We start from the raw sequence: 21,661 nt of genomic DNA, 5'->3' as shown, positions 1-21,661 counted from the left end.
ACAATGGCAAGCCTGTAGCTTTAAGCAGGAAAACCTTGAGATTGAGTGGCCAAGAGGCTTTGCTGGACACTGGCAAGTGCTTACGGCCACACCACTCTGGACCCGCCCGATCTCGTCCGATCTCGGAAGCCAAACAGGGTTGGGCCTGGTTAGTACCTGGATGGGAGACCGCTTGGGAATACCAGGTGCTGTAAGTTTTCCATCTTTTCCTCCCAACCAGCAGAGGGTGTTCTTCCAAAATCTGCTTCAAAGTTCACCTAAGGTTTTTTTTTTTTTTTTTTTAATAAACAACTTTTGCCTCATGTAAAGTAATCAGGTAGCTTCAGAGCAATCAGAATCAAGGTGTCAATGCATAACCTTTAGCCTAATTACACCCACCTGTTACAATGAGCAGATGTTAGCAGTGTTTCTGTTCAGACTTTGTGTGTGTTTAAACCAAGGCTGATTTTGCAGAGGAGAGGTGAAATGGCATGGTTTTTGCAGCAGGTGGGTGTGTCTAGTCAGCAGGTGTGTTAATCAGGAGGACACAATGGCAAGCCTGTAGCTTTAAGCAGGAAAACCTTGAGATTGAGTGGCCAAGAGGCTTTGCTGGACACTGGCAAGTGCTTACGGCCACACCACTCTGGACCCGCCCGATCTCGTCCGATCTCGGAAGCCAAACAGGGTTGGGCCTGGTTAGTACCTGGATGGGAGACCGCTTGGGAATACCAGGTGCTGTAAGTTTTCCATCTTTTCCTCCCAACCAGCAGAGGGTGTTCTTCCAAAATCTGCTTCAAAGTTCACCTAAGGTTTTTTTTTTTTTTTTTTTTAATAAACAACTTTTGCCTCATGTAAAGTAATCAGGTAGCTTCAGAGCAATCAGAATCAAGGTGTCAATGCATAACCTTTAGCCTAATTACACCCACCTGTTACAATGAGCAGATGTTAGCAGTGTTTCTGTTCAGACTTTGTGTGTGTTTAAACCAAGGCTGATTTTGCAGAGGAGAGGTGAAATGGCATGGTTTTTGCAGCAGGTGGGTGTGTCTAGTCAGCAGGTGTGTTAATCAGGAGGACACAATGGCAAGCCTGTAGCTTTAAGCAGGAAAACCTTGAGATTGAGTGGCCAAGAGGCTTTGCTGGACACTGGCAAGTGCTTACGGCCACACCACTCTGGACCCGCCCGATCTCGTCCGATCTCGGAAGCCAAACAGGGTTGGGCCTGGTTAGTACCTGGATGGGAGACCGCTTGGGAATACCAGGTGCTGTAAGTTTTCCATCTTTTCCTCCCAACCAGCAGAGGGTGTTCTTCCAAAATCTGCTTCAAAGTTCACCTAAGGTTTTTTTTTTTTTTTTTTTAATAAACAACTTTTGCCTCATGTAAAGTAATCAGGTAGCTTCAGAGCAATCAGAATCAAGGTGTCAATGCATAACCTTTAGCCTAATTACACCCACCTGTTACAATGAGCAGATGTTAGCAGTGTTTCTGTTCAGACTTTGTGTGTGTTTAAACCAAGGCTGATTTTGCAGAGGAGAGGTGAAATGGCATGGTTTTTGCAGCAGGTGGGTGTGTCTAGTCAGCAGGTGTGTTAATCAGGAGGACACAATGGCAAGCCTGTAGCTTTAAGCAGGAAAACCTTGAGATTGAGTGGCCAAGAGGCTTTGCTGGACACTGGCAAGTGCTTACGGCCACACCACTCTGGACCCGCCCGATCTCGTCCGATCTCGGAAGCCAAACAGGGTTGGGCCTGGTTAGTACCTGGATGGGAGACCGCTTGGGAATACCAGGTGCTGTAAGTTTTCCATCTTTTCCTCCCAACCAGCAGAGGGTGTTCTTCCAAAATCTGCTTCAAAGTTCACCTAAGGTTTTTTTTTTTTTTTTTTTAATAAACAACTTTTGCCTCATGTAAAGTAATCAGGTAGCTTCAGAGCAATCAGAATCAAGGTGTCAATGCATAACCTTTAGCCTAATTACACCCACCTGTTACAATGAGCAGATGTTAGCAGTGTTTCTGTTCAGACTTTGTGTGTGTTTAAACCAAGGCTGATTTTGCAGAGGAGAGGTGAAATGGCATGGTTTTTGCAGCAGGTGGGTGTGTCTAGTCAGCAGGTGTGTTAATCAGGAGGACACAATGGCAAGCCTGTAGCTTTAAGCAGGAAAACCTTGAGATTGAGTGGCCAAGAGGCTTTGCTGGACACTGGCAAGTGCTTACGGCCACACCACTCTGGACCCGCCCGATCTCGTCCGATCTCGGAAGCCAAACAGGGTTGGGCCTGGTTAGTACCTGGATGGGAGACCGCTTGGGAATACCAGGTGCTGTAAGTTTTCCATCTTTTCCTCCCAACCAGCAGAGGGTGTTCTTCCAAAATCTGCTTCAAAGTTCACCTAAGGTTTTTTTTTTTTTTTTTTTAATAAACAACTTTTGCCTCATGTAAAGTAATCAGGTAGCTTCAGAGCAATCAGAATCAAGGTGTCAATGCATAACCTTTAGCCTAATTACACCCACCTGTTACAATGAGCAGATGTTAGCAGTGTTTCTGTTCAGACTTTGTGTGTGTTTAAACCAAGGCTGATTTTGCAGAGGAGAGGTGAAATGGCATGGTTTTTGCAGCAGGTGGGTGTGTCTAGTCAGCAGGTGTGTTAATCAGGAGGACACAATGGCAAGCCTGTAGCTTTAAGCAGGAAAACCTTGAGATTGAGTGGCCAAGAGGCTTTGCTGGACACTGGCAAGTGCTTACGGCCACACCACTCTGGACCCGCCCGATCTCGTCCGATCTCGGAAGCCAAACAGGGTTGGGCCTGGTTAGTACCTGGATGGGAGACCGCTTGGGAATACCAGGTGCTGTAAGTTTTCCATCTTTTCCTCCCAACCAGCAGAGGGTGTTCTTCCAAAATCTGCTTCAAAGTTCACCTAAGGTTTTTTTTTTTTTTTTTTTAATAAACAACTTTTGCCTCATGTAAAGTAATCAGGTAGCTTCAGAGCAATCAGAATCAAGGTGTCAATGCATAACCTTTAGCCTAATTACACCCACCTGTTACAATGAGCAGATGTTAGCAGTGTTTCTGTTCAGACTTTGTGTGTGTTTAAACCAAGGCTGATTTTGCAGAGGAGAGGTGAAATGGCATGGTTTTTGCAGCAGGTGGGTGTGTCTAGTCAGCAGGTGTGTTAATCAGGAGGACACAATGGCAAGCCTGTAGCTTTAAGCAGGAAAACCTTGAGATTGAGTGGCCAAGAGGCTTTGCTGGACACTGGCAAGTGCTTACGGCCACACCACTCTGGACCCGCCCGATCTCGTCCGATCTCGGAAGCCAAACAGGGTTGGGCCTGGTTAGTACCTGGATGGGAGACCGCTTGGGAATACCAGGTGCTGTAAGTTTTCCATCTTTTCCTCCCAACCAGCAGAGGGTGTTCTTCCAAAATCTGCTTCAAAGTTCACCTAAGGTTTTTTTTTTTTTTTTTTTAATAAACAACTTTTGCCTCATGTAAAGTAATCAGGTAGCTTCAGAGCAATCAGAATCAAGGTGTCAATGCATAACCTTTAGCCTAATTACACCCACCTGTTACAATGAGCAGATGTTAGCAGTGTTTCTGTTCAGACTTTGTGTGTGTTTAAACCAAGGCTGATTTTGCAGAGGAGAGGTGAAATGGCATGGTTTTTGCAGCAGGTGGGTGTGTCTAGTCAGCAGGTGTGTTAATCAGGAGGACACAATGGCAAGCCTGTAGCTTTAAGCAGGAAAACCTTGAGATTGAGTGGCCAAGAGGCTTTGCTGGACACTGGCAAGTGCTTACGGCCACACCACTCTGGACCCGTCCGATCTCGGAAGCCAAACAGGGTTGGGCCTGGTTAGTACCTGGATGGGAGACCGCTTGGGAATACCAGGTGCTGTAAGTTTTCCATCTTTTCCTCCCAACCAGCAGAGGGTGTTCTTCCAAAATCTGCTTCAAAGTTCACCTAAGGTTTTTTCCTTTTTCTTTTTCTTTTTTTTTTTTTTTTTTTTTAATAAACAACTTTTGCCTCATGTAAAGTAATCAGGTAGCTTCAGAGCAATCAGAATCAAGGTGTCAATGCATAACCTTTAGCCTAATTACACCCACCTGTTACAATGAGCAGATGTTAGCAGTGTTTCTGTTCAGACTTTGTGTGTGTTTAAACCAAGGCTGATTTTGCAGAGGAGAGGTGAAATGGCATGGTTTTTGCAGCAGGTGGGTGTGTCTAGTCAGCAGGTGTGTTAATCAGGAGGACACAATGGCAAGCCTGTAGCTTTAAGCAGGAAAACCTTGAGATTGAGTGGCCAAGAGGCTTTGCTGGACACTGGCAAGTGCTTACGGCCACACCACTCTGGACCCGCCCGATCTCGTCCGATCTCGGAAGCCAAACAGGGTTGGGCCTGGTTAGTACCTGGATGGGAGACCGCTTGGGAATACCAGGTGCTGTAAGTTTTCCATCTTTTCCTCCCAACCAGCAGAGGGTGTTCTTCCAAAATCTGCTTCAAAGTTCACCTAAGGTTTTTTTTTTTTTTTTTTTAATAAACAACTTTTGCCTCATGTAAAGTAATCAGGTAGCTTCAGAGCAATCAGAATCAAGGTGTCAATGCATAACCTTTAGCCTAATTACACCCACCTGTTACAATGAGCAGATGTTAGCAGTGTTTCTGTTCAGACTTTGTGTGTGTTTAAACCAAGGCTGATTTTGCAGAGGAGAGGTGAAATGGCATGGTTTTTGCAGCAGGTGGGTGTGTCTAGTCAGCAGGTGTGTTAATCAGGAGGACACAATGGCAAGCCTGTAGCTTTAAGCAGGAAAACCTTGAGATTGAGTGGCCAAGAGGCTTTGCTGGACACTGGCAAGTGCTTACGGCCACACCACTCTGGACCCGCCCGATCTCGTCCGATCTCGGAAGCCAAACAGGGTTGGGCCTGGTTAGTACCTGGATGGGAGACCGCTTGGGAATACCAGGTGCTGTAAGTTTTCCATCTTTTCCTCCCAACCAGCAGAGGGTGTTCTTCCAAAATCTGCTTCAAAGTTCACCTAAGGTTTTTTTTTTTTTTTTTTTAATAAACAACTTTTGCCTCATGTAAAGTAATCAGGTAGCTTCAGAGCAATCAGAATCAAGGTGTCAATGCATAACCTTTAGCCTAATTACACCCACCTGTTACAATGAGCAGATGTTAGCAGTGTTTCTGTTCAGACTTTGTGTGTGTTTAAACCAAGGCTGATTTTGCAGAGGAGAGGTGAAATGGCATGGTTTTTGCAGCAGGTGGGTGTGTCTAGTCAGCAGGTGTGTTAATCAGGAGGACACAATGGCAAGCCTGTAGCTTTAAGCAGGAAAACCTTGAGATTGAGTGGCCAAGAGGCTTTGCTGGACACTGGCAAGTGCTTACGGCCACACCACTCTGGACCCGCCCGATCTCGTCCGATCTCGGAAGCCAAACAGGGTTGGGCCTGGTTAGTACCTGGATGGGAGACCGCTTGGGAATACCAGGTGCTGTAAGTTTTCCATCTTTTCCTCCCAACCAGCAGAGGGTGTTCTTCCAAAATCTGCTTCAAAGTTCACCTAAGGTTTTTTTTTTTTTTTTTTTAATAAACAACTTTTGCCTCATGTAAAGTAATCAGGTAGCTTCAGAGCAATCAGAATCAAGGTGTCAATGCATAACCTTTAGCCTAATTACACCCACCTGTTACAATGAGCAGATGTTAGCAGTGTTTCTGTTCAGACTTTGTGTGTGTTTAAACCAAGGCTGATTTTGCAGAGGAGAGGTGAAATGGCATGGTTTTTGCAGCAGGTGGGTGTGTCTAGTCAGCAGGTGTGTTAATCAGGAGGACACAATGGCAAGCCTGTAGCTTTAAGCAGGAAAACCTTGAGATTGAGTGGCCAAGAGGCTTTGCTGGACACTGGCAAGTGCTTACGGCCACACCACTCTGGACCCGCCCGATCTCGTCCGATCTCGGAAGCCAAACAGGGTTGGGCCTGGTTAGTACCTGGATGGGAGACCGCTTGGGAATACCAGGTGCTGTAAGTTTTCCATCTTTTCCTCCCAACCAGCAGAGGGTGTTCTTCCAAAATCTGCTTCAAAGTTCACCTAAGGTTTTTTTTTTTTTTTTTTTAATAAACAACTTTTGCCTCATGTAAAGTAATCAGGTAGCTTCAGAGCAATCAGAATCAAGGTGTCAATGCATAACCTTTAGCCTAATTACACCCACCTGTTACAATGAGCAGATGTTAGCAGTGTTTCTGTTCAGACTTTGTGTGTGTTTAAACCAAGGCTGATTTTGCAGAGGAGAGGTGAAATGGCATGGTTTTTGCAGCAGGTGGGTGTGTCTAGTCAGCAGGTGTGTTAATCAGGAGGACACAATGGCAAGCCTGTAGCTTTAAGCAGGAAAACCTTGAGATTGAGTGGCCAAGAGGCTTTGCTGGACACTGGCAAGTGCTTACGGCCACACCACTCTGGACCCGCCCGATCTCGTCCGATCTCGGAAGCCAAACAGGGTTGGGCCTGGTTAGTACCTGGATGGGAGACCGCTTGGGAATACCAGGTGCTGTAAGTTTTCCATCTTTTCCTCCCAACCAGCAGAGGGTGTTCTTCCAAAATCTGCTTCAAAGTTCACCTAAGGTTTTTTTTTTTTTTTTTTTAATAAACAACTTTTGCCTCATGTAAAGTAATCAGGTAGCTTCAGAGCAATCAGAATCAAGGTGTCAATGCATAACCTTTAGCCTAATTACACCCACCTGTTACAATGAGCAGATGTTAGCAGTGTTTCTGTTCAGACTTTGTGTGTGTTTAAACCAAGGCTGATTTTGCAGAGGAGAGGTGAAATGGCATGGTTTTTGCAGCAGGTGGGTGTGTCTAGTCAGCAGGTGTGTTAATCAGGAGGACACAATGGCAAGCCTGTAGCTTTAAGCAGGAAAACCTTGAGATTGAGTGGCCAAGAGGCTTTGCTGGACACTGGCAAGTGCTTACGGCCACACCACTCTGGACCCGTCCGATCTCGGAAGCCAAACAGGGTTGGGCCTGGTTAGTACCTGGATGGGAGACCGCTTGGGAATACCAGGTGCTGTAAGTTTTCCATCTTTTCCTCCCAACCAGCAGAGGGTGTTCTTCCAAAATCTGCTTCAAAGTTCACCTAAGGTTTTTTCCTTTTTCTTTTTCTTTTTTTTTTTTTTTTTTTTTAATAAACAACTTTTGCCTCATGTAAAGTAATCAGGTAGCTTCAGAGCAATCAGAATCAAGGTGTCAATGCATAACCTTTAGCCTAATTACACCCACCTGTTACAATGAGCAGATGTTAGCAGTGTTTCTGTTCAGACTTTGTGTGTGTTTAAACCAAGGCTGATTTTGCAGAGGAGAGGTGAAATGGCATGGTTTTTGCAGCAGGTGGGTGTGTCTAGTCAGCAGGTGTGTTAATCAGGAGGACACAATGGCAAGCCTGTAGCTTTAAGCAGGAAAACCTTGAGATTGAGTGGCCAAGAGGCTTTGCTGGACACTGGCAAGTGCTTACGGCCACACCACTCTGGACCCGCCCGATCTCGTCCGATCTCGGAAGCCAAACAGGGTTGGGCCTGGTTAGTACCTGGATGGGAGACCGCTTGGGAATACCAGGTGCTGTAAGTTTTCCATCTTTTCCTCCCAACCAGCAGAGGGTGTTCTTCCAAAATCTGCTTCAAAGTTCACCTAAGGTTTTTTTTTTTTTTTTTTTAATAAACAACTTTTGCCTCATGTAAAGTAATCAGGTAGCTTCAGAGCAATCAGAATCAAGGTGTCAATGCATAACCTTTAGCCTAATTACACCCACCTGTTACAATGAGCAGATGTTAGCAGTGTTTCTGTTCAGACTTTGTGTGTGTTTAAACCAAGGCTGATTTTGCAGAGGAGAGGTGAAATGGCATGGTTTTTGCAGCAGGTGGGTGTGTCTAGTCAGCAGGTGTGTTAATCAGGAGGACACAATGGCAAGCCTGTAGCTTTAAGCAGGAAAACCTTGAGATTGAGTGGCCAAGAGGCTTTGCTGGACACTGGCAAGTGCTTACGGCCACACCACTCTGGACCCGTCCGATCTCGGAAGCCAAACAGGGTTGGGCCTGGTTAGTACCTGGATGGGAGACCGCTTGGGAATACCAGGTGCTGTAAGTTTTCCATCTTTTCCTCCCAACCAGCAGAGGGTGTTCTTCCAAAATCTGCTTCAAAGTTCACCTAAGGTTTTTTCCTTTTTCTTTTTCTTTTTTTTTTTTTTTTTTTTTAATAAACAACTTTTGCCTCATGTAAAGTAATCAGGTAGCTTCAGAGCAATCAGAATCAAGGTGTCAATGCATAACCTTTAGCCTAATTACACCCACCTGTTACAATGAGCAGATGTTAGCAGTGTTTCTGTTCAGACTTTGTGTGTGTTTAAACCAAGGCTGATTTTGCAGAGGAGAGGTGAAATGGCATGGTTTTTGCAGCAGGTGGGTGTGTCTAGTCAGCAGGTGTGTTAATCAGGAGGACACAATGGCAAGCCTGTAGCTTTAAGCAGGAAAACCTTGAGATTGAGTGGCCAAGAGGCTTTGCTGGACACTGGCAAGTGCTTACGGCCACACCACTCTGGACCCGCCCGATCTCGTCCGATCTCGGAAGCCAAACAGGGTTGGGCCTGGTTAGTACCTGGATGGGAGACCGCTTGGGAATACCAGGTGCTGTAAGTTTTCCATCTTTTCCTCCCAACCAGCAGAGGGTGTTCTTCCAAAATCTGCTTCAAAGTTCACCTAAGGTTTTTTTTTTTTTTTTTTTAATAAACAACTTTTGCCTCATGTAAAGTAATCAGGTAGCTTCAGAGCAATCAGAATCAAGGTGTCAATGCATAACCTTTAGCCTAATTACACCCACCTGTTACAATGAGCAGATGTTAGCAGTGTTTCTGTTCAGACTTTGTGTGTGTTTAAACCAAGGCTGATTTTGCAGAGGAGAGGTGAAATGGCATGGTTTTTGCAGCAGGTGGGTGTGTCTAGTCAGCAGGTGTGTTAATCAGGAGGACACAATGGCAAGCCTGTAGCTTTAAGCAGGAAAACCTTGAGATTGAGTGGCCAAGAGGCTTTGCTGGACACTGGCAAGTGCTTACGGCCACACCACTCTGGACCCGCCCGATCTCGTCCGATCTCGGAAGCCAAACAGGGTTGGGCCTGGTTAGTACCTGGATGGGAGACCGCTTGGGAATACCAGGTGCTGTAAGTTTTCCATCTTTTCCTCCCAACCAGCAGAGGGTGTTCTTCCAAAATCTGCTTCAAAGTTCACCTAAGGTTTTTTTTTTTTTTTTTTTAATAAACAACTTTTGCCTCATGTAAAGTAATCAGGTAGCTTCAGAGCAATCAGAATCAAGGTGTCAATGCATAACCTTTAGCCTAATTACACCCACCTGTTACAATGAGCAGATGTTAGCAGTGTTTCTGTTCAGACTTTGTGTGTGTTTAAACCAAGGCTGATTTTGCAGAGGAGAGGTGAAATGGCATGGTTTTTGCAGCAGGTGGGTGTGTCTAGTCAGCAGGTGTGTTAATCAGGAGGACACAATGGCAAGCCTGTAGCTTTAAGCAGGAAAACCTTGAGATTGAGTGGCCAAGAGGCTTTGCTGGACACTGGCAAGTGCTTACGGCCACACCACTCTGGACCCGCCCGATCTCGTCCGATCTCGGAAGCCAAACAGGGTTGGGCCTGGTTAGTACCTGGATGGGAGACCGCTTGGGAATACCAGGTGCTGTAAGTTTTCCATCTTTTCCTCCCAACCAGCAGAGGGTGTTCTTCCAAAATCTGCTTCAAAGTTCACCTAAGGTTTTTTTTTTTTTTTTTTTAATAAACAACTTTTGCCTCATGTAAAGTAATCAGGTAGCTTCAGAGCAATCAGAATCAAGGTGTCAATGCATAACCTTTAGCCTAATTACACCCACCTGTTACAATGAGCAGATGTTAGCAGTGTTTCTGTTCAGACTTTGTGTGTGTTTAAACCAAGGCTGATTTTGCAGAGGAGAGGTGAAATGGCATGGTTTTTGCAGCAGGTGGGTGTGTCTAGTCAGCAGGTGTGTTAATCAGGAGGACACAATGGCAAGCCTGTAGCTTTAAGCAGGAAAACCTTGAGATTGAGTGGCCAAGAGGCTTTGCTGGACACTGGCAAGTGCTTACGGCCACACCACTCTGGACCCGCCCGATCTCGTCCGATCTCGGAAGCCAAACAGGGTTGGGCCTGGTTAGTACCTGGATGGGAGACCGCTTGGGAATACCAGGTGCTGTAAGTTTTCCATCTTTTCCTCCCAACCAGCAGAGGGTGTTCTTCCAAAATCTGCTTCAAAGTTCACCTAAGGTTTTTTTTTTTTTTTTTTTAATAAACAACTTTTGCCTCATGTAAAGTAATCAGGTAGCTTCAGAGCAATCAGAATCAAGGTGTCAATGCATAACCTTTAGCCTAATTACACCCACCTGTTACAATGAGCAGATGTTAGCAGTGTTTCTGTTCAGACTTTGTGTGTGTTTAAACCAAGGCTGATTTTGCAGAGGAGAGGTGAAATGGCATGGTTTTTGCAGCAGGTGGGTGTGTCTAGTCAGCAGGTGTGTTAATCAGGAGGACACAATGGCAAGCCTGTAGCTTTAAGCAGGAAAACCTTGAGATTGAGTGGCCAAGAGGCTTTGCTGGACACTGGCAAGTGCTTACGGCCACACCACTCTGGACCCGCCCGATCTCGTCCGATCTCGGAAGCCAAACAGGGTTGGGCCTGGTTAGTACCTGGATGGGAGACCGCTTGGGAATACCAGGTGCTGTAAGTTTTCCATCTTTTCCTCCCAACCAGCAGAGGGTGTTCTTCCAAAATCTGCTTCAAAGTTCACCTAAGGTTTTTTTTTTTTTTTTTTTAATAAACAACTTTTGCCTCATGTAAAGTAATCAGGTAGCTTCAGAGCAATCAGAATCAAGGTGTCAATGCATAACCTTTAGCCTAATTACACCCACCTGTTACAATGAGCAGATGTTAGCAGTGTTTCTGTTCAGACTTTGTGTGTGTTTAAACCAAGGCTGATTTTGCAGAGGAGAGGTGAAATGGCATGGTTTTTGCAGCAGGTGGGTGTGTCTAGTCAGCAGGTGTGTTAATCAGGAGGACACAATGGCAAGCCTGTAGCTTTAAGCAGGAAAACCTTGAGATTGAGTGGCCAAGAGGCTTTGCTGGACACTGGCAAGTGCTTACGGCCACACCACTCTGGACCCGTCCGATCTCGGAAGCCAAACAGGGTTGGGCCTGGTTAGTACCTGGATGGGAGACCGCTTGGGAATACCAGGTGCTGTAAGTTTTCCATCTTTTCCTCCCAACCAGCAGAGGGTGTTCTTCCAAAATCTGCTTCAAAGTTCACCTAAGGTTTTTTCCTTTTTCTTTTTCTTTTTTTTTTTTTTTTTTTTTAATAAACAACTTTTGCCTCATGTAAAGTAATCAGGTAGCTTCAGAGCAATCAGAATCAAGGTGTCAATGCATAACCTTTAGCCTAATTACACCCACCTGTTACAATGAGCAGATGTTAGCAGTGTTTCTGTTCAGACTTTGTGTGTGTTTAAACCAAGGCTGATTTTGCAGAGGAGAGGTGAAATGGCATGGTTTTTGCAGCAGGTGGGTGTGTCTAGTCAGCAGGTGTGTTAATCAGGAGGACACAATGGCAAGCCTGTAGCTTTAAGCAGGAAAACCTTGAGATTGAGTGGCCAAGAGGCTTTGCTGGACACTGGCAAGTGCTTACGGCCACACCACTCTGGACCCGCCCGATCTCGTCCGATCTCGGAAGCCAAACAGGGTTGGGCCTGGTTAGTACCTGGATGGGAGACCGCTTGGGAATACCAGGTGCTGTAAGTTTTCCATCTTTTCCTCCCAACCAGCAGAGGGTGTTCTTCCAAAATCTGCTTCAAAGTTCACCTAAGGTTTTTTTTTTTTTTTTTTTAATAAACAACTTTTGCCTCATGTAAAGTAATCAGGTAGCTTCAGAGCAATCAGAATCAAGGTGTCAATGCATAACCTTTAGCCTAATTACACCCACCTGTTACAATGAGCAGATGTTAGCAGTGTTTCTGTTCAGACTTTGTGTGTGTTTAAACCAAGGCTGATTTTGCAGAGGAGAGGTGAAATGGCATGGTTTTTGCAGCAGGTGGGTGTGTCTAGTCAGCAGGTGTGTTAATCAGGAGGACACAATGGCAAGCCTGTAGCTTTAAGCAGGAAAACCTTGAGATTGAGTGGCCAAGAGGCTTTGCTGGACACTGGCAAGTGCTTACGGCCACACCACTCTGGACCCGCCCGATCTCGTCCGATCTCGGAAGCCAAACAGGGTTGGGCCTGGTTAGTACCTGGATGGGAGACCGCTTGGGAATACCAGGTGCTGTAAGTTTTCCATCTTTTCCTCCCAACCAGCAGAGGGTGTTCTTCCAAAATCTGCTTCAAAGTTCACCTAAGGTTTTTTTTTTTTTTTTTTTAATAAACAACTTTTGCCTCATGTAAAGTAATCAGGTAGCTTCAGAGCAATCAGAATCAAGGTGTCAATGCATAACCTTTAGCCTAATTACACCCACCTGTTACAATGAGCAGATGTTAGCAGTGTTTCTGTTCAGACTTTGTGTGTGTTTAAACCAAGGCTGATTTTGCAGAGGAGAGGTGAAATGGCATGGTTTTTGCAGCAGGTGGGTGTGTCTAGTCAGCAGGTGTGTTAATCAGGAGGACACAATGGCAAGCCTGTAGCTTTAAGCAGGAAAACCTTGAGATTGAGTGGCCAAGAGGCTTTGCTGGACACTGGCAAGTGCTTACGGCCACACCACTCTGGACCCGTCCGATCTCGGAAGCCAAACAGGGTTGGGCCTGGTTAGTACCTGGATGGGAGACCGCTTGGGAATACCAGGTGCTGTAAGTTTTCCATCTTTTCCTCCCAACCAGCAGAGGGTGTTCTTCCAAAATCTGCTTCAAAGTTCACCTAAGGTTTTTTCCTTTTTCTTTTTCTTTTTTTTTTTTTTTTTTTTTAATAAACAACTTTTGCCTCATGTAAAGTAATCAGGTAGCTTCAGAGCAATCAGAATCAAGGTGTCAATGCATAACCTTTAGCCTAATTACACCCACCTGTTACAATGAGCAGATGTTAGCAGTGTTTCTGTTCAGACTTTGTGTGTGTTTAAACCAAGGCTGATTTTGCAGAGGAGAGGTGAAATGGCATGGTTTTTGCAGCAGGTGGGTGTGTCTAGTCAGCAGGTGTGTTAATCAGGAGGACACAATGGCAAGCCTGTAGCTTTAAGCAGGAAAACCTTGAGATTGAGTGGCCAAGAGGCTTTGCTGGACACTGGCAAGTGCTTACGGCCACACCACTCTGGACCCGCCCGATCTCGTCCGATCTCGGAAGCCAAACAGGGTTGGGCCTGGTTAGTACCTGGATGGGAGACCGCTTGGGAATACCAGGTGCTGTAAGTTTTCCATCTTTTCCTCCCAACCAGCAGAGGGTGTTCTTCCAAAATCTGCTTCAAAGTTCACCTAAGGTTTTTTTTTTTTTTTTTTTAATAAACAACTTTTGCCTCATGTAAAGTAATCAGGTAGCTTCAGAGCAATCAGAATCAAGGTGTCAATGCATAACCTTTAGCCTAATTACACCCACCTGTTACAATGAGCAGATGTTAGCAGTGTTTCTGTTCAGACTTTGTGTGTGTTTAAACCAAGGCTGATTTTGCAGAGGAGAGGTGAAATGGCATGGTTTTTGCAGCAGGTGGGTGTGTCTAGTCAGCAGGTGTGTTAATCAGGAGGACACAATGGCAAGCCTGTAGCTTTAAGCAGGAAAACCTTGAGATTGAGTGGCCAAGAGGCTTTGCTGGACACTGGCAAGTGCTTACGGCCACACCACTCTGGACCCGCCCGATCTCGTCCGATCTCGGAAGCCAAACAGGGTTGGGCCTGGTTAGTACCTGGATGGGAGACCGCTTGGGAATACCAGGTGCTGTAAGTTTTCCATCTTTTCCTCCCAACCAGCAGAGGGTGTTCTTTCAAAATCTGCTTCAAAGTTCACCTAAGGTTTTTTTTTTTTTTTTTTTAATAAACAACTTTTGCCTCATGTAAAGTAATCAGGTAGCTTCAGAGCAATCAGAATCAAGGTGTCAATGCATAACCTTTAGCCTAATTACACCCACCTGTTACAATGAGCAGATGTTAGCAGTGTTTCTGTTCAGACTTTGTGTGTGTTTAAACCAAGGCTGATTTTGCAGAGGAGAGGTGAAATGGCATGGTTTTTGCAGCAGGTGGGTGTGTCTAGTCAGCAGGTGTGTTAATCAGGAGGACACAATGGCAAGCCTGTAGCTTTAAGCAGGAAAACCTTGAGATTGAGTGGCCAAGAGGCTTTGCTGGACACTGGCAAGTGCTTACGGCCACACCACTCTGGACCCGCCCGATCTCGTCCGATCTCGGAAGCCAAACAGGGTTGGGCCTGGTTAGTACCTGGATGGGAGACCGCTTGGGAATACCAGGTGCTGTAAGTTTTCCATCTTTTCCTCCCAACCAGCAGAGGGTGTTCTTCCAAAATCTGCTTCAAAGTTCACCTAAGGTTTTTTTTTTTTTTTTTTTAATAAACAACTTTTGCCTCATGTAAAGTAATCAGGTAGCTTCAGAGCAATCAGAATCAAGGTGTCAATGCATAACCTTTAGCCTAATTACACCCACCTGTTACAATGAGCAGATGTTAGCAGTGTTTCTGTTCAGACTTTGTGTGTGTTTAAACCAAGGCTGATTTTGCAGAGGAGAGGTGAAATGGCATGGTTTTTGCAGCAGGTGGGTGTGTCTAGTCAGCAGGTGTGTTAATCAGGAGGACACAATGGCAAGCCTGTAGCTTTAAGCAGGAAAACCTTGAGATTGAGTGGCCAAGAGGCTTTGCTGGACACTGGCAAGTGCTTACGGCCACACCACTCTGGACCCGCCCGATCTCGTCCGATCTCGGAAGCCAAACAGGGTTGGGCCTGGTTAGTACCTGGATGGGAGACCGCTTGGGAATACCAGGTGCTGTAAGTTTTCCATCTCTTCCTCCCAACCAGCAGAGGGTGTTCTTCCAAAATCTGCTTCAAAGTTCACCTAAGGTTTTTTTCTTTTTCTTTTTCTTTTTTTTTTTTTTTTTTTTTAATAAACAACTTTTGCCTCATGTAAAGTAATCAGGTAGCTTCAGAGCAATCAGAATCAAGGTGTCAATGCATAACCTTTAGCCTAATTACACCCACCTGTTACAATGAGCAGATGTTAGCAGTGTTTCTGTTCAGACTTTGTGTGTGTTTAAACCAAGGCTGATTTTGCAGAGGAGAGGTGAAATGGCATGGTTTTTGCAGCAGGTGGGTGTGTCTAGTCAGCAGGTGTGTTAATCAGGAGGACACAATGGCAAGCCTGTAGCTTTAAGCAGGAAAACCTTGAGATTGAGTGGCCAAGAGGCTTTGCTGGACACTGGCAAGTGCTTACGGCCACACCACTCTGGACCCGCCCGATCTCGTCCGATCTCGGAAGCCAAACAGGGTTGGGCCTGGTTAGTACCTGGATGGGAGACCGCTTGGGAATACCAGGTGCTGTAAGTTTTCCATCTTTTCCTCCCAACCAGCAGAGGGTGTTCTTCCAAAATCTGCTTCAAAGTTCACCTAAGGTTTTTTTTTTTTTTTTTTTTAATAAACAACTTTTGCCTCATGTAAAGTAATCAGGTAGCTTCAGAGCAATCAGAATCAAGGTGTCAATGCATAACCTTTAGCCTAATTACACCCACCTGTTACAATGAGCAGATGTTAGCAGTGTTTCTGTTCAGACTTTGTGTGTGTTTAAACCAAGGCTGATTTTGCAGAGGAGAGGTGAAATGGCATGGTTTTTGCAGCAGGTGGGTGTGTCTAGTCAGCAGGTGTGTTAATCAGGAGGACACAATGGCAAGCCTGTAGCTTTAAGCAGGAAAACCTTGAGATTGAGTGGCCAAGAGGCTTTGCTGGACACTGGCAAGTGCTTACGGCCACACCACTCTGGACCCGCCCGATCTCGTCCGATCTCGGAAGCCAAACAGGGTTGGGCCTGGTTAGTACCTGGATGGGAGACCGCTTGGGAATACCAGGTGCTGTAAGTTTTCCATCTTTTCCTCCCAACCAGCAGAGGGTGTTCTTCCAAAATCTGCTTCAAAGTTCACCTAAGGTTTTTTTTTTTTTTTTTTTAATAAACAACTTTTGCCTCATGTAAAGTAATCAGGTAGCTTCAGAGCAATCAGAATCAAGGTGTCAATGCATAACCTTTAGCCTAATTACACCCACCTGTTACAATGAGCAGATGTTAGCAGTGTTTCTGTTCAGACTTTGTGTGTGTTTAAACCAAGGCTGATTTTGCAGAGGAGAGGTGAAATGGCATGGTTTTTGCAGCAGGTGGGTGTGTCTAGTCAGCAGGTGTGTTAATCAGGAGGACACAATGGCAAGCCTGTAGCTTTAAGCAGGAAAACCTTGAGATTGAGTGGCCAAGAGGCTTTGCTGGACACTGGCAAGTGCTTACGGCCACACCACTCTGGACCCGCCCGATCTCGTCCGATCTCGGAAGCCAAACAGGGTTGGGCCTGGTTAGTACCTGGATGGGAGACCGCTTGGGAATACCAGGTGCTGTAAGTTTTCCATCTTTTCCTCCCAACCAGCAGAGGGTGTTCTTCCAAAATCTGCTTCAAAGTTCACCTAAGGTTTTTTTTTTTTTTTTTTTTAATAAACAACTTTTGCCTCATGTAAAGTAATCAGGTAGCTTCAGAGCAATCAGAATCAAGGTGTCAATGCATAACCTTTAGCCTAATTACACCCACCTGTTACAATGAGCAGATGTTAGCAGTGTTTCTGTTCAGACTTTGTGTGTGTTTAAACCAAGGCTGATTTTGCAGAGGAGAGGTGAAATGGCATGGTTTTTGCAGCAGGTGGGTGTGTCTAGTCAGCAGGTGTGTTAATCAGGAGGACACAATGGCAAGCCTGTAGCTTTAAGCAGGAAAACCTTGAGATTGAGTGGCCAAGAGGCTTTGCTGGACACTGGCAAGTGCTTACGGCCACACCACTCTGGACCCGCCCGATCTCGTCCGATCTCGGAAGCCAAACAGGGTTGGGCCTGGTTAGTACCTGGATGGGAGACCGCTTGGGAATACCAGGTGCTGTAAGTTTTCCATCTTTTCCTCCCAACCAGCAGAGGGTGTTCTTCCAAAATCTGCTTCAAAGTTCACCTAAGGTTTTTTTTTTTTTTTTTTTAATAAACAACTTTTGCCTCATGTAAAGTAATCAGGTAGCTTCAGAGCAATCAGAATCAAGGTGTCAATGCATAACCTTTAGCCTAATTACACCCACCTGTTACAATGAGCAGATGTTAGCAGTGTTTCTGTTCAGACTTTGTGTGTGTTTAAACCAAGGCTGATTTTGCAGAGGAGAGGTGAAATGGCATGGTTTTTGCAGCAGGTGGGTGTGTCTAGTCAGCAGGTGTGTTAATCAGGAGGACACAATGGCAAGCCTGTAGCTTTAAGCAGGAAAACCTTGAGATTGAGTGGCCAAGAGGCTTTGCTGGACACTGGCAAGTGCTTACGGCCACACCACTCTGGACCCGCCCGATCTCGTCCGATCTCGGAAGCCAAACAGGGTTGGGCCTGGTTAGTACCTGGATGGGAGACCGCTTGGGAATACCAGGTGCTGTAAGTTTTCCATCTTTTCCTCCCAACCAGCAGAGGGTGTTCTTCCAAAATCTGCTTCAAAGTTCACCTAAGGTTTTTTTTTTTTTTTTTTTAATAAACAACTTTTGCCTCATGTAAAGTAATCAGGTAGCTTCAGAGCAATCAGAATCAAGGTGTCAATGCATAACCTTTAGCCTAATTACACCCACCTGTTACAATGAGCAGATGTTAGCAGTGTTTCTGTTCAGACTTTGTGTGTGTTTAAACCAAGGCTGATTTTGCAGAGGAGAGGTGAAATGGCATGGTTTTTGCAGCAGGTGGGTGTGTCTAGTCAGCAGGTGTGTTAATCAGGAGGACACAATGGCAAGCCTGTAGCTTTAAGCAGGAAAACCTTGAGATTGAGTGGCCAAGAGGCTTTGCTGGACACTGGCAAGTGCTTACGGCCACACCACTCTGGACCCGCCCGATCTCGTCCGATCTCGGAAGCCAAACAGGGTTGGGCCTGGTTAGTACCTGGATGGGAGACCGCTTGGGAATACCAGGTGCTGTAAGTTTTCCATCTTTTCCTCCCAACCAGCAGAGGGTGTTCTTCCAAAATCTGCTTCAAAGTTCACCTAAGGTTTTTTTTTTTTTTTTTTTAATAAACAACTTTTGCCTCATGTAAAGTAATCAGGTAGCTTCAGAGCAATCAGAATCAAGGTGTCAATGCATAACCTTTAGCCTAATTACACCCACCTGTTACAATGAGCAGATGTTAGCAGTGTTTCTGTTCAGACTTTGTGTGTGTTTAAACCAAGGCTGATTTTGCAGAGGAGAGGTGAAATGGCATGGTTTTTGCAGCAGGTGGGTGTGTCTAGTCAGCAGGTGTGTTAATCAGGAGGACACAATGGCAAGCCTGTAGCTTTAAGCAGGAAAACCTTGAGATTGAGTGGCCAAGAGGCTTTGCTGGACACTGGCAAGTGCTTACGGCCACACCACTCTGGACCCGCCCGATCTCGTCCGATCTCGGAAGCCAAACAGGGTTGGGCCTGGTTAGTACCTGGATGGGAGACCGCTTGGGAATACCAGGTGCTGTAAGTTTTCCATCTTTTCCTCCCAACCAGCAGAGGGTGTTCTTCCAAAATCTGCTTCAAAGTTCACCTAAGGTTTTTTTTTTTTTTTTTTTAATAAACAACTTTTGCCTCATGTAAAGTAATCAGGTAGCTTCAGAGCAATCAGAATCAAGGTGTCAATGCATAACCTTTAGCCTAATTACACCCACCTGTTACAATGAGCAGATGTTAGCAGTGTTTCTGTTCAGACTTTGTGTGTGTTTAAACCAAGGCTGATTTTGCAGAGGAGAGGTGAAATGGCATGGTTTTTGCAGCAGGTGGGTGTGTCTAGTCAGCAGGTGTGTTAATCAGGAGGACACAATGGCAAGCCTGTAGCTTTAAGCAGGAAAACCTTGAGATTGAGTGGCCAAGAGGCTTTGCTGGACACTGGCAAGTGCTTACGGCCACACCACTCTGGACCCGCCCGATCTCGTCCGATCTCGGAAGCCAAACAGGGTTGGGCCTGGTTAGTACCTGGATGGGAGACCGCTTGGGAATACCAGGTGCTGTAAGTTTTCCATCTTTTCCTCCCAACCAGCAGAGGGTGTTCTTCCAAAATCTGCTTCAAAGTTCACCTAAGGTTTTTTTTTTTTTTTTTTTAATAAACAACTTTTGCCTCATGTAAAGTAATCAGGTAGCTTCAGAGCAATCAGAATCAAGGTGTCAATGCATAACCTTTAGCCTAATTACACCCACCTGTTACAATGAGCAGATGTTAGCAGTGTTTCTGTTCAGACTTTGTGTGTGTTTAAACCAAGGCTGATTTTGCAGAGGAGAGGTGAAATGGCATGGTTTTTGCAGCAGGTGGGTGTGTCTAGTCAGCAGGTGTGTTAATCAGGAGGACACAATGGCAAGCCTGTAGCTTTAAGCAGGAAAACCTTGAGATTGAGTGGCCAAGAGGCTTTGCTGGACACTGGCAAGTGCTTACGGCCACACCACTCTGGACCCGCCCGATCTCGTCCGATCTCGGAAGCCAAACAGGGTTGGGCCTGGTTAGTACCTGGATGGGAGACCGCTTGGGAATACCAGGTGCTGTAAGTTTTCCATCTTTTCCTCCCAACCAGCAGAGGGTGTTCTTCCAAAATCTGCTTCAAAGTTCACCTAAGGTTTTTTTTTTTTTTTTTTTAATAAACAACTTTTGCCTCATGTAAAGTAATCAGGTAGCTTCAGAGCAATCAGAATCAAGGTGTCAATGCATAACCTTTAGCCTAATTACACCCACCTGTTACAATGAGCAGATGTTAGCAGTGTTTCTGTTCAGACTTTGTGTGTGTTTAAACCAAGGCTGATTTTGCAGAGGAGAGGTGAAATGGCATGGTTTTTGCAGCAGGTGGGTGTGTCTAGTCAGCAGGTGTGTTAATCAGGAGGACACAATGGCAAGCCTGTAGCTTTAAGCAGGAAAACCTTGAGATTGAGTGGCCAAGAGGCTTTGCTGGACACTGGCAAGTGCTTACGGCCACACCACTCTGGACCCGCCCGATCTCGTCCGATCTCGGAAGCCAAACAGGGTTGGGCCTGGTTAGTACCTGGATGGGGGACCGCTTGGGAATACCAGGTGCTGTAAGTTTTCCATCTTTTCCTCCCAACCAGCAGAGGGTGTTCTTCCAAAATCTGCTTCAAAGTTCACCTAAGGTTTTTTCCTTTTTCTTTTTCTTTTTTTTTTTTTTTTTTTTTAATAAACAACTTTTGCCTCATGTAAAGTAATCAGGTAGCTTCAGAGCAATCAGAATCAAGGTGTCAATGCATAACCTTTAGCCTAATTACACCCACCTGTTACAATGAGCAGATGTTAGCAGTGTTTCTGTTCAGACTTTGTGTGTGTTTAAACCAAGGCTGATTTTGCAGAGGAGAGGTGAAATGGCATGGTTTTTGCAGCAGGTGGGTGTGTCTAGTCAGCAGGTGTGTTAATCAGGAGGACACAATGGCAAGCCTGTAGCTTTAAGCAGGAAAACCTTGAGATTGAGTGGCCAAGAGGCTTTGCTGGACACTGGCAAGTGCTTACGGCCACACCACTCTGGACCCGTCCGATCTCGGAAGCCAAACAGGGTTGGGCCTGGTTAGTACCTGGATGGGAGACCGCTTGGGAATACCAGGTGCTGTAAGTTTTCCATCTTTTCCTCCCAACCAGCAGAGGGTGTTCTTCCAAAATCTGCTTCAAAGTTCACCTAAGGTTTTTTCCTTTTTCTTTTTCTTTTTTTTTTTTTTTTTTTTTAATAAACAACTTTTGCCTCATGTAAAGTAATCAGGTAGCTTCAGAGCAATCAGAATCAAGGTGTCAATGCATAACCTTTAGCCTAATTACACCCACCTGTTACAATGAGCAGATGTTAGCAGTGTTTCTGTTCAGACTTTGTGTGTGTTTAAACCAAGGCTGATTTTGCAGAGGAGAGGTGAAATGGCATGGTTTTTGCAGCAGGTGGGTGTGTCTAGTCAGCAGGTGTGTTAATCAGGAGGACACAATGGCAAGCCTGTAGCTTTAAGCAGGAAAACCTTGAGATTGAGTGGCCAAGAGGCTTTGCTGGACACTGGCAAGTGCTTACGGCCACACCACTCTGGACCCGCCCGATCTCGTCCGATCTCGGAAGCCAAACAGGGTTGGGCCTGGTTAGTACCTGGATGGGAGACCGCTTGGGAATACCAGGTGCTGTAAGTTTTCCATCTTTTCCTCCCAACCAGCAGAGGGTGTTCTTCCAAAATCTGCTTCAAAGTTCACCTAAGGTTTTTTTTTTTTTTTTTTTAATAAACAACTTTTGCCTCATGTAAAGTAATCAGGTAGCTTCAGAGCAATCAGAATCAAGGTGTCAATGCATAACCTTTAGCCTAATTACACCCACCTGTTACAATGAGCAGATGTTAGCAGTGTTTCTGTTCAGACTTTGTGTGTGTTTAAACCAAGGCTGATTTTGCAGAGGAGAGGTGAAATGGCATGGTTTTTGCAGCAGGTGGGTGTGTCTAGTC

At 45.5% G+C, this 21,661-nt stretch overlaps 1 protein-coding gene, 35 non-coding genes and 6 pseudogenes across 36 annotated transcripts in view; all 42 read left to right on the top strand.

Annotated features, from left to right (window-relative positions):
- The window catches only part of LOC144984559 (uncharacterized), a 402,969-nt gene that overhangs the window by 370,071 nt on the left and 11,237 nt on the right, over positions 1-21,661 (top strand). The gene's annotated exons all lie outside the window — the stretch shown is intronic.
- Positions 79-197, top strand: LOC144985247 (5S ribosomal RNA). The gene has a single exon (XR_013649075.1). It is a non-coding gene; the product is annotated as a 5S ribosomal RNA (ribosomal RNA).
- On the top strand, positions 605-723 carry LOC144985246 (5S ribosomal RNA). The gene has a single exon (XR_013649074.1). It is a non-coding gene; the product is annotated as a 5S ribosomal RNA (ribosomal RNA).
- LOC144985245 (5S ribosomal RNA) lies at positions 1,132-1,250 on the top strand. The gene has a single exon (XR_013649073.1). It is a non-coding gene; the product is annotated as a 5S ribosomal RNA (ribosomal RNA).
- On the top strand, positions 1,658-1,776 carry LOC144985244 (5S ribosomal RNA). The gene has a single exon (XR_013649072.1). It is a non-coding gene; the product is annotated as a 5S ribosomal RNA (ribosomal RNA).
- On the top strand, positions 2,184-2,302 carry LOC144985243 (5S ribosomal RNA). The gene has a single exon (XR_013649071.1). It is a non-coding gene; the product is annotated as a 5S ribosomal RNA (ribosomal RNA).
- Positions 2,710-2,828, top strand: LOC144985242 (5S ribosomal RNA). Its single transcript, XR_013649070.1, has one exon. It is a non-coding gene; the product is annotated as a 5S ribosomal RNA (ribosomal RNA).
- Positions 3,236-3,354, top strand: LOC144985240 (5S ribosomal RNA). The gene has a single exon (XR_013649068.1). It is a non-coding gene; the product is annotated as a 5S ribosomal RNA (ribosomal RNA).
- On the top strand, positions 3,762-3,870 carry LOC144986240 (5S ribosomal RNA; annotated as a pseudogene).
- Positions 4,300-4,418, top strand: LOC144985239 (5S ribosomal RNA). Its single transcript, XR_013649067.1, has one exon. It is a non-coding gene; the product is annotated as a 5S ribosomal RNA (ribosomal RNA).
- LOC144985238 (5S ribosomal RNA) lies at positions 4,826-4,944 on the top strand. The gene has a single exon (XR_013649066.1). It is a non-coding gene; the product is annotated as a 5S ribosomal RNA (ribosomal RNA).
- LOC144985237 (5S ribosomal RNA) lies at positions 5,352-5,470 on the top strand. Its single transcript, XR_013649065.1, has one exon. It is a non-coding gene; the product is annotated as a 5S ribosomal RNA (ribosomal RNA).
- LOC144985236 (5S ribosomal RNA) lies at positions 5,878-5,996 on the top strand. The gene has a single exon (XR_013649064.1). It is a non-coding gene; the product is annotated as a 5S ribosomal RNA (ribosomal RNA).
- Positions 6,404-6,522, top strand: LOC144985235 (5S ribosomal RNA). The gene has a single exon (XR_013649063.1). It is a non-coding gene; the product is annotated as a 5S ribosomal RNA (ribosomal RNA).
- LOC144986239 (5S ribosomal RNA) lies at positions 6,930-7,038 on the top strand (annotated as a pseudogene).
- On the top strand, positions 7,468-7,586 carry LOC144985234 (5S ribosomal RNA). Its single transcript, XR_013649062.1, has one exon. It is a non-coding gene; the product is annotated as a 5S ribosomal RNA (ribosomal RNA).
- Positions 7,994-8,102, top strand: LOC144986238 (5S ribosomal RNA; annotated as a pseudogene).
- Positions 8,532-8,650, top strand: LOC144985233 (5S ribosomal RNA). Its single transcript, XR_013649061.1, has one exon. It is a non-coding gene; the product is annotated as a 5S ribosomal RNA (ribosomal RNA).
- LOC144985232 (5S ribosomal RNA) lies at positions 9,058-9,176 on the top strand. Its single transcript, XR_013649060.1, has one exon. It is a non-coding gene; the product is annotated as a 5S ribosomal RNA (ribosomal RNA).
- Positions 9,584-9,702, top strand: LOC144985231 (5S ribosomal RNA). The gene has a single exon (XR_013649059.1). It is a non-coding gene; the product is annotated as a 5S ribosomal RNA (ribosomal RNA).
- LOC144985229 (5S ribosomal RNA) lies at positions 10,110-10,228 on the top strand. Its single transcript, XR_013649057.1, has one exon. It is a non-coding gene; the product is annotated as a 5S ribosomal RNA (ribosomal RNA).
- Positions 10,636-10,754, top strand: LOC144985228 (5S ribosomal RNA). Its single transcript, XR_013649056.1, has one exon. It is a non-coding gene; the product is annotated as a 5S ribosomal RNA (ribosomal RNA).
- Positions 11,162-11,270, top strand: LOC144986237 (5S ribosomal RNA; annotated as a pseudogene).
- On the top strand, positions 11,700-11,818 carry LOC144985227 (5S ribosomal RNA). Its single transcript, XR_013649055.1, has one exon. It is a non-coding gene; the product is annotated as a 5S ribosomal RNA (ribosomal RNA).
- LOC144985226 (5S ribosomal RNA) lies at positions 12,226-12,344 on the top strand. Its single transcript, XR_013649054.1, has one exon. It is a non-coding gene; the product is annotated as a 5S ribosomal RNA (ribosomal RNA).
- Positions 12,752-12,860, top strand: LOC144986236 (5S ribosomal RNA; annotated as a pseudogene).
- Positions 13,290-13,408, top strand: LOC144985225 (5S ribosomal RNA). Its single transcript, XR_013649053.1, has one exon. It is a non-coding gene; the product is annotated as a 5S ribosomal RNA (ribosomal RNA).
- LOC144985224 (5S ribosomal RNA) lies at positions 13,816-13,934 on the top strand. The gene has a single exon (XR_013649052.1). It is a non-coding gene; the product is annotated as a 5S ribosomal RNA (ribosomal RNA).
- On the top strand, positions 14,342-14,460 carry LOC144985223 (5S ribosomal RNA). The gene has a single exon (XR_013649051.1). It is a non-coding gene; the product is annotated as a 5S ribosomal RNA (ribosomal RNA).
- Positions 14,868-14,986, top strand: LOC144985222 (5S ribosomal RNA). Its single transcript, XR_013649050.1, has one exon. It is a non-coding gene; the product is annotated as a 5S ribosomal RNA (ribosomal RNA).
- Positions 15,416-15,534, top strand: LOC144985221 (5S ribosomal RNA). The gene has a single exon (XR_013649049.1). It is a non-coding gene; the product is annotated as a 5S ribosomal RNA (ribosomal RNA).
- Positions 15,943-16,061, top strand: LOC144985220 (5S ribosomal RNA). Its single transcript, XR_013649048.1, has one exon. It is a non-coding gene; the product is annotated as a 5S ribosomal RNA (ribosomal RNA).
- Positions 16,469-16,587, top strand: LOC144985218 (5S ribosomal RNA). The gene has a single exon (XR_013649046.1). It is a non-coding gene; the product is annotated as a 5S ribosomal RNA (ribosomal RNA).
- LOC144985217 (5S ribosomal RNA) lies at positions 16,996-17,114 on the top strand. The gene has a single exon (XR_013649045.1). It is a non-coding gene; the product is annotated as a 5S ribosomal RNA (ribosomal RNA).
- LOC144985216 (5S ribosomal RNA) lies at positions 17,522-17,640 on the top strand. The gene has a single exon (XR_013649044.1). It is a non-coding gene; the product is annotated as a 5S ribosomal RNA (ribosomal RNA).
- Positions 18,048-18,166, top strand: LOC144985215 (5S ribosomal RNA). Its single transcript, XR_013649043.1, has one exon. It is a non-coding gene; the product is annotated as a 5S ribosomal RNA (ribosomal RNA).
- LOC144985214 (5S ribosomal RNA) lies at positions 18,574-18,692 on the top strand. Its single transcript, XR_013649042.1, has one exon. It is a non-coding gene; the product is annotated as a 5S ribosomal RNA (ribosomal RNA).
- LOC144985213 (5S ribosomal RNA) lies at positions 19,100-19,218 on the top strand. Its single transcript, XR_013649041.1, has one exon. It is a non-coding gene; the product is annotated as a 5S ribosomal RNA (ribosomal RNA).
- On the top strand, positions 19,626-19,744 carry LOC144985212 (5S ribosomal RNA). Its single transcript, XR_013649040.1, has one exon. It is a non-coding gene; the product is annotated as a 5S ribosomal RNA (ribosomal RNA).
- Positions 20,152-20,270, top strand: LOC144985968 (5S ribosomal RNA). Its single transcript, XR_013649798.1, has one exon. It is a non-coding gene; the product is annotated as a 5S ribosomal RNA (ribosomal RNA).
- LOC144986235 (5S ribosomal RNA) lies at positions 20,700-20,808 on the top strand (annotated as a pseudogene).
- On the top strand, positions 21,238-21,356 carry LOC144985211 (5S ribosomal RNA). Its single transcript, XR_013649039.1, has one exon. It is a non-coding gene; the product is annotated as a 5S ribosomal RNA (ribosomal RNA).

The sequence above is a fragment of the Oryzias latipes genome, chromosome 16 (assembly GCF_053564925.1).
Source record: "Oryzias latipes strain Hd-rR chromosome 16, Olatipes_Hd-rR_3.1".
Taxonomy (NCBI): Eukaryota; Metazoa; Chordata; class Actinopteri; order Beloniformes; family Adrianichthyidae; genus Oryzias; species Oryzias latipes.
Note: the sequence above shows the minus strand (reverse complement) of the source record. Positions and strands in the feature narration are given on the sequence as shown.